The sequence below is a fragment of the Calidris pugnax genome, unplaced genomic scaffold (genome assembly GCF_001431845.1).
Source record: "Calidris pugnax isolate Ruff unplaced genomic scaffold, ASM143184v1 scaffold140, whole genome shotgun sequence".
Lineage (NCBI taxonomy): Eukaryota > Metazoa > Chordata > Aves > Charadriiformes > Scolopacidae > Calidris > Calidris pugnax.
Window position 1 is genome coordinate 278,444 of NW_015090896.1, and position 9,264 is coordinate 287,707.

Sequence of the window (9,264 nt, forward strand, 5' to 3'; positions counted from 1 at the left end):
ATGTCTCTATATACAACCGTATCTGTATCCATATCCACACAGCTATGCGTACACACACACACACTCTAATATATAAATATTGCTAGTATTATTTCTGAAGCAAACTATTTCAGAAATCCAATTACACAAGAATATCCTAAAGGTCAACTTCTTACATCCATTTGGTACGAACACAAAGTCCGGATGTTCCAATTCTCCCCACACACTGTTGGTAATTACCTATTTTGGAGAAGCTCTTTGAACAGAGGAAAGGAAAGAGAGAGACAGGGGCAGGGCTGAAAGCAGAGCAGGGGAAGGAAAGAGAACATAACTCATCCCCATGGGCAAGACACTCGTACAAATGGACTGGGATTTATCCTAAAACAACTTCCCGGCCTCATGATGGAAGACAAGACAAGAGGGACCATAAAACCAACGAGTTTAGAGAGGGGAACGAGCCTTTGCCCCGGCTTGTTCAGGGAGTTATTGATTCTCCCATGCATCTCACCAGCCTTCTAGTCGAGATCACTCATCCCACTCCTACAACATATTGGATATATAAATCTCAGGGGATGGTCACTGAAATGCTGTCCCTGCCTTCACAAAGGCCACTCTACGAGGGATGAGCTTGTCATGCCGCAGGGCATGTTGGCTGCTCTGAGATGATGGGGCTGGAGAAGGAGTCACTGGGACACACGCAGCCACTGTGGGTTTGATAAAGGGTTGGTGTTGCCTTTTCGTGGCAGAATCAAAATGGGGCAAATATCAGAGCCAAGGCGTAAAAATGTGATGGTGCTAATGCTACTCAGGATCTTCCCACAGATTCCCCAGCGGGGACATGCCCATGGTCCTTCAAGGTCTTCCCCAATGGGTTTGCATGTGTTGGAAGGCATGAAGAGGAACTATCTGGATTTGCACCCAGCAGCTGCTTTCTGAGTGAGCCCTTGGTTTTTGCACAAGAAAGATGTGAGAAGGTTGAAGACAAGGTGTCTCTGGGGAAAGGTGTGTGAAAGCAGGCTTGGGAAGAGCCCATATCAAGCTCTTGTTGGTGTTCAAGGGCCTGATTCACTCCACAGTTCTCCAGGACAAACTCTGTTACGGGTGTTTAGGTGTAACCACACAAAAACTGGGGATTACTGTAATCTACATACACCTTCTTGTTCCTACTATCCTCTGAGAAACTCATAGAAGAGACAGGCATCAAACCAAAGGTCCATCTAGGGGTCTCTTCTCTGTAGCAATGACCACTAGTGGGTGCTTAGGGAAGCTTCACAAGGGGACCTTCTCCTGTGCCCACCAGACACCGCAAATCAGCAGCTCAGAGACCTTCTGATGGTCCCTGAGCTGCTCCATTGTTATCCACTGATGGATGTGCCCTCCAGGGGCATCTGCTCCCCCTTCAAAGAGACTTCCAGTCCCAACCTCCACAGTACCCTGCAGCACCAAGTGCCACCATGAAATAACACCCTGCATCGCCACACGTTTTTCTGAGGCTTGTTCCTGATCAGTTCACTGATGGCCTGTCCTTTCCCTGTGAACCATCATGATTTTAGAGAACAGTCTCAGGCAACTTCATTCCCCTTGTTCCTTGAAGCCATTCATCCTAAAGGGAACTGAGCTTTCAGGAGGAACCTGGTCCACAGCCCCAGGCTGTGAGCCCCAAATCGGACACGAGTCCTAGTCCCAAATTAGCTACTGACCTTCTAAAGAGTGCTGCTTTCCTCGTGTGACCCGTATCCTTCAGGACAAGGATTGTAATGTGTGCTTCTGCCTCTAAAAACATAGTGCAGCAGGGCTCCAACATTAGCTTCTGCAAGCTCCTGTCACGCAAACCAAACCCTAGCAGATGCCGCTCAGGTTTACCATCCTTGGTAATGAGGAGGACACCTATGCCCTCTCTAAAGCAGGCACAGACCTCATTTAGCTGCAGTCCTGACCTCCTTCACCAAGCATCTCTCATTTTCAGCAGCTCACGTGGTGCCTTGCCCATGCTGTCCATCCAGCTGTACCCAACATCATGCACCCTGGGGACAAAACGGGCCACTCCACTCCTCCTCATTTCCAGTACAAAGTGCCCTCCTGGATTCTTTGAGGGTGGCAGAGCCCTGGAAGTGGCTGCCCAGAGAGGGTGTGGAGTCTCCTTCTCTGGAGATATTCAAACCCCACCTGGATGCATTCCTGTCCAACCTGCTCTGGGTGACCCTGCTCTGTCAGGGGGTTGGATGGATGATCTCCAAGAGGTCCCTTCATACCCCTACAGTTCTGTGATTCTGAAATCTTCTGCTCTTTTCCTTCTCTCATTTTATCCCCCCTCCTGCTCATCTCTGGGGACAATAAAAACGGAGCGAAGCTGCTCTGCAGCCCGTATCCCAAACCGGTGCCTCTTCTGTGCCCATCAGATGCCACAACTGGGACACTATGGCTGCCCACCATGGCTTTGGCCAGCAGTCAGCGGGGATGCTCGGCTCCTGTGATGGTACACGGGGTGGGGACGCTGCCATCCATATGGAGACCTGCACGGAGGGTACATCTTGCTGACGTGGTGCTGCTTCCTCCGCTTGGCCGAGGGAACCCGGCCCCGCGTCTGGCTCCCTCCCGTTCCTCATTTGCTACCACGGATGGCCTGCTCGGATTGGCAGCATCCCGGGAGCTTCCTGGCTATGGGCTTTATTGGCCAGGCCGCGTTAGGAGACAAGGAGAGGAAACGAGTCCATAATTGCAACAGAGGGGAAAGCTGCAGGGGAGTTTGTCTCTGAATGACAAACAGGAGCTGTGGAGGCAAGAAGAGGCGGAGGGGAAAAGGATAAACGGCAGCCAGCGTGGCTTGACCTGCTTCGTTGCACGGGCTACAGCCAAGCGCCTTGGAGAAGGGGGAGGAAGGTCTCACTCCTCACCCCAGGGCACCCAAAAGATGCCCTGACCTGGGCATGTTTAGTTTGGAGAAGAGGAGGCTGAGGGGGGACCTCATTGCCCTCTACAACTCCCTGAAAGGAGGGTGTAGAGAGGTGAGTGTTGGCCTCTTCTCCCAAGGGAATAATGACAGGACCAGAGGAAATGGTCTGAAGTTGGGGCAGGGGAGGTTGAGATTAGATATTGGGAAGAACTACTTTACTGGGAGGGTGGTCAGGCACTGGAACAGCCTGCCCAGGGAGGTGGTGGAGTCACCATCCCTGGAGGTATTTAAGAAACGTGTAGACGTGGCGCTTCAGTTCATGCTCTAGTGCCCGAGATTGTTGGGGTTGGGTGTTGTGTTTTGTGTTGTGTGGGGTATTTTTTGTTTGGCTTGGGGGTTTTTTTTGTGTATGGTTGGACTCGATGATCTCAAAGGTCCCTTCCAACCATGAAGATTCTGTGATTCTGTGAAAACCCTCGGCTGTGGCCACCCACTCACTGGACTTGGCCACGCAAATCAGACCTGGACTTGAACTGTTACTGAAGAAAACCTTGCCAAGGCCAGAGCGCCCTGATGGACTGTTGTGGCAATGATGAAAAGAAAAGAAGATGAGGAAGAAGGCTTAGGGGAGACCTTATCACCACATCCCATTATTTAAAGGGTGGCTACAAAGAAGATGGAGACTCCATGGAGAAGACAAGGGGTAACGGGTACGTGTTACTTCAGGGGAGATTCCAATTGGACAGAAGAAGAAATTTTTTCACATTGAGAAAAATCAGCCACTGGAATAATCTTCCCAGGGAGTGGTGGATTCCCCAACATTGGACACTTTTAAGACTCAGCTGGACAGGGTGCTGGGCTGTCTTGTCTAGACTGTGTTTTTTCCAAGAAAGGTTGGACCAGATGATCCTTGAGGTCCCTTCCAACCTGGTATTCTATGATTCTATGATAAATAACCACTAAAGCAAAGCAATATTAATGCTTAGGACTGCTCACAAAGACTGGGACAGAGAGGAGATACTTTCAAGCTGATGTGGTCTACTGAGTGCTGGGAAATTGAGTCCCAGAACAGTGACCCAACTTGCTCAGTGCTCCTCTGGCCTGGATGATGCTGCTCTCATGGAAATCAGCCTTCCAGGTACATGCAAAAAAGGACAGTACTCTCCCATGAAAACACAGAAGCCACGCTCCCTAGAAACACCATGAACTTCATGTACCAACTGCAGCTGGGGAGCAGCCAGCCACCAGATTGGCTGATTTCAAGTTGTTTTACCTAAATTCAAAGGGACCACCCCAAGGAAATGCAACTGGTCAGAGGTACCTAGGAAAGGAAAACTTGAAAAAACAAATTTTTGGGAAAGAGATTAAAATTTTCCAACAGTGCATGTTCCTGCCCTGTGTGGCTGGCCTTGCTTGAAGGCTTGGGTACTCGTTGTTCTGAAGCTGGGGCGATGAAAAAAAAAGTCTGTGGCCTTTTTGGATAATATAATAAAGACTTAGATGCGTTTCGGACGTCAGCTGCTCCCAGTAATCAGCGCTTCCCAGCTGCTGAGTCACAAATAGCTTCAAAAAAAATTTCCAGTCCTTGCTCTCTTGAGAGCTAATCCCAGAATGGACAGTATTAAAAAAAAAAATCTCCAAATTACTAGAATGGCCCCAGAAATCTCTTTTAAGGAGATTAGTTAGATGTCAGTTCTGGATTGTCTTTAGCTCATTGCTTTCTCCTCCATGTTCCCACCTCCTCTCTTTTCCCTGGACATCCCCACATGGTTGGAAAAGATCATTCTTCTGTCCCTCATCCTGTCCTTGTGCTGGTGACAAACGTGGCCTCAACCTCCGAACCAGCCCAATCCCAAACACCTTGGGACCTGCTCTCCTCCTGGCAGGGATTCTGCCCTTCTGCTCCCTCCCCTGTCCCCTCCCAATGTCTGTCCCCATCAGAAAATCAGATAATAAAACCTTTCACTAAGCAACAATGAGATTTTTTTGTGGTTTGTGGAGGTTTTTTCCTCCATTTTTCAGGAAGAACAGGGATGTTTCTGTGTGAGGTTGTCCACAAAGTTTTTGAATCACCCTTCAAACCAAACATAAGCCGTTGGCATGGCTGTTTGCAAGAGATCTTACCCCGGTGTCCAAAGGGCTCCTCTGAGTTTGTCTTAAGCTCGTTCAAAATTGGTTTAGCAGTGTTACTAAGAAGAAACAGCAGAAATAACCAGCTCCTTTATGACACTTTTTTTAAGTGAATGCCAAGCACGCTGCAAGAGTCGTCATCATTAATTAAGCAGAAAAAAGGCCAGCTGAAGCTAACATGAGCGTGTCCATGCAGCTGTTTGCATAATTTTAAATAAATAAACAAATGTATGTATATATTTTAGAGCTCCTTTTCCAGCTCTGGCCCTAAAACCACTTCCACACCATCACATCATCACTTGACAAAGCAGGATGGTTGCACCTGAGGTGTCGGTTGGAGATGGCCCCTGGGGTGGGCTGGGGCCAACCCAGCAACCACTTGGGTTGGTCCTCTTTGACCAGGTCAAAGCTGGGTCAGCAACCATGACATCATTTTAGTAGTATGAGTGATAAAGCTCCCTTATATCTTTTAATTTGCTTATGCAGGTAACACTGAAGCTCATCTCCATCTTTCAGGTAGGGCAGAAGATGCCAGAAGCACTTCAGACCACCAGAGCTCCATGTTGTCCTGGTGGAAACCACATCTAAGAAACCTGGCCCCAGCTAATGTCTGGTGTGACTGCATAGTTTGGTGTCCCCCATGTTGGAAGTGGCATCCCTGGAATTGCATGGCCCCAGTTAGGTTGAGGCTACCCCAAGGCTGGGAAAATGGGAGAGAAAAGCTCAGTTTTTAGGGGCAGGTCCGTATTCCTAAACTCTTGTGTCCTCTGAAGGGGGGTGGCTGTATCCAGACCGCTTTGTGGGAACAGTCATGCTCCCTGCCCCATGCCTGGGAATTGTGTGGGTCAGTGCTCTTTGGTCTTGGCCAACCAGTGCCACGATAAACGAGCAATGTAGACAGTCAAATGGCAGACCCTGTGCCAGGCTCCCAGTGCTGCTGCATTTACCAGTACAGACACCCTATGGCTCTCCCCACTTCCCTCTAGATGACCCACTGCTCTGCCCCTCTCTCCTTGTGACCCCAGTATTTCTTTCCTGGGACATCTCCAGTTCCAGAAATCTCATTCCCCTTCCTTTTGCAAGGACTCAATATTTTACGTAAACCCGGGGCACGGGAAGACATGAGCCATCCACACGGAGACAGCCTCGCAAGAGCAGAAGCCTCTATAACTCAGCAGAGAATATTTTTAACATTAACAATAATAACCGGATGGCTTGGCCTACAAAATGCTGCTACAGGGCATCCATCCCAACGTGGCAACGCTCCCGAGTGGCTGCTGGGACTCTCTGAACTAAGTTTAGCCCTGAAATGAGCTCAGAACCCTTGCTGAGGTCTCTGACTCATGGTCTCCTAGCTGAGCCGGTGGAAGAGGTTTGCCACTTCCCCTTCCAGCCTTCGGCACCCGATGACTCCTTTGCCACGGGTGGCTTTCTCTTCGCCAGAGCAGAAGACGCAAATGTACCCGCGGGACATGGCATGGACTTCACCGTCCCCCCGTGGTGACAGCACGAGGCTCTCCTTGTGCCCAAAGCCTTGGCTCCAAGGGACCAGCCACTGTCCTGGGTTGCTCCCTGCTCCCTTTTCGGCTTTGTTTCTCTCACTGTTGCTCCCCGATGCCTGTTGCACCTGAAAAAAACCACCCAGTGGCCGGAACCAGACCATGGGGATGGCTTGGGGCTGGGGCATCACCCACCCAGCACCATGGCGTGTCCTTGCCAGACCCTGCCTTAGGGCTCGCAGCCAGGTGGAGACGCCCATTGATGGTGCTCCCCATCAATGCTCTTGAGTGACATCCCAGCATCATCCTGGGGGTAGGGACTCCCACCCTGTGTTCTCTGCCCAGCGACTGCCCTGACTCTCATTTTCTCCAGGGAGCACCAGGTTCCTCCCAATCCTTCCCCTGCTACAAACGTGATGGTCGGAGCTGAGCTCTGCCTCCCCGTACAAGCTAAGAGCCAACCAGGAGGCCTTCAAGGACGTCCTTACAAAGTACAATGAGACGTGGATAATAAAGAAATAAATAAGGTATATACCAGGGCTGGGGTGGGGAGGGGGGACACCCCAGGAATCTCACAGCCATCCCTAGGACTATGCACAGGCAAAGGGCAAGGAGGGGCAGCGAGGAGCGAGCTCGCTATTTTAAGGACAAGCTCCAATAGTAAAGTAATCATCTCCCCAGCAATGCTATTTTCTGGATCCGTGCCCTCAAGTCAGCACGAAGCCCCCGTGCTTTCTATTCCAGTCACACCAAACGCTTCTCACCGATCTATCCATCTTAATCCCAGCCCTGGCAGCCGCACAGCCCCGCCGGGGTCCAGGGGTGCCCTGGGATAGCAGGGGGGGGGATGCCCAGCTGGGTACCATCAGTGCCAGCCCACCCATGGGCATGCCAGGACATCCTCACCATCGCCTTTCCCCCCCCCTCCAAGGCAGGATGCTCCTTTCATCTGCATCCTCTGCTGCTGCTGCTGCTGGTGCTGGACAAAATGCCTCCCACGTAATCAGTTCCCAGCCTCCTTTTCCTCCTCCTCCTCCTCCTCCTCTTCTCTGTCGCTCTCCTCCCTCCATCCCCTCCTCTAGCACACCACTGCTACAGAGAAAGGGACGGGGTCATTTCAGGAGCTGCTGGAACGGCCAATATTTGCATGCACAAAAATCCCATCCCTGCTGCAGCAGTGAGAGACAGGACACAAGGAGCTGAGCAGAAGCCAGGATGCTTCACCCAAGTCCTGTATCCCTTCTGAAACCCCAGCACCACGTCCCCCATCTCATGGGGGGCATGGACAACCCCATCACCCGCTCAAGCATGGCATGAAGCCTCCTTCACCCCCTCCACAAGCACCACCTCCCATCCCCACATCCTTCCTTGCTCCCCTAAAGTACATCACCCTCTCCTCCCACCCAGGGCATCCAGCCCCCCCCCAAAAAAAAACCCTCTTTCTCTCTCTTTTTATCAGCTGCCTGTATCTCCAGGCAGGAGCTGAGCTTCACGCTGCAAGGATTTCCCCGCCAACTTCACCTTCAAAAGCCCAAGTCCCCAAAGCCCCAAGGCACAAGGTTTCCTTCTGCTCAGCGCTAACGAGTGGCCGGGAGCTTGGGGGGGTTTTGTATTGTTTCCTAAATGTAACGTTTCTTCAGAAGCCCGAGAGATGAAAAGCCCAGCTGACTGCTAAAAATGACGTTTATACGGAGCACAAAAGGATCCGGACTTTAAATAAGCGTATCTACCCCCACTCACATGGATGCAACATGCTGCCACGCAAACACAGGCTTGCAGAAGGACCCTCCCGGACACAAATTAACCTCTATTTATGCTTTGGGAGGAAACTTTCCCTGGGGCTGTTTCCTATCTGCATAGACAATACCTAAATGGCAATTATTGCAATCAAAAAATATTCCGCGTTGAAAAGCCTGATCCACCCGGGCAATTTTGGTGCCCATTGCTCCCAGGCACTCGGCTTTGAACCCCATTTTTTTCCAATCAGAGTGCCCAAAAGCCCTGAGCTCCGAGTCGTGCCTCCCTCTGTGCCTCAGTTTCCCCACCAGCACTGAAGTCAGATGACACTGCCACAGGTTTGGGACATGGCCAAGACCTGTTTCTGTTGAAAGAACTTATCCGCTTATCAAAAATCAAAGCTGAGAAAATGCTGAGGGCAAGGTGGCTGGGTTGTTTTTTTTTTTGGGGGGGGGGAAGAAAGTTTTTTTGAGATCTTCAGTGATAATTTTCTGAAAAAGTATGCTTAACACGATCCAAAAAATGCCCAGAAAACAGTGAGAAGAGACATAAACTTTTAAAACATGACCTCATAATTTCTCCCAAAGCCACGGATGAGCTCAAATAGGGGCATTAATCAAGTTCCTTCACCAAGAGCCCTGAAGCCCTCAGATCACTCAGATTTGGTCTTTACATTCATTTCCCCATTAGCACCTTTTTCCCCTTTTCCCACTCCTTTTGTCTCCAGCTCAGCGCAGCATTTAGCAAGGTGATGTTCTTCAAATATATTTATAAATAAATATTTATTCAGGTGTTCAGTGGGTGAGTTCGAGTGATTGAAGCTGAGGAAGGAGAAGGAGAAGGAGAAGGAGAAGGAGAAGGAGAAGGAGAAGGAGGGGATGGGAAAGGATGACAGTTTGCAAGGGGCTGCACCCACCATGAGTGGGAGATGCACAGAAGTTATAGCTCTACTGGTAAAATCAACTCCAGGGTCCCATCCTTGAGCCCACCTGGCCCCATCAGGCTGTATCCAGACAGTAAAAAAAA

The 9,264-nt window shown here is 50.4% G+C and overlaps 1 protein-coding gene across 1 annotated transcript in view; it reads right to left on the reverse strand.

Moving 5' to 3' along the window:
* XKR6 (X-linked Kx blood group related 6) overlaps window positions 1–9,264 on the reverse strand; it is a 297,058-nt gene that overhangs the window by 127,215 nt on the left and 160,579 nt on the right. The gene's annotated exons all lie outside the window — the stretch shown is intronic.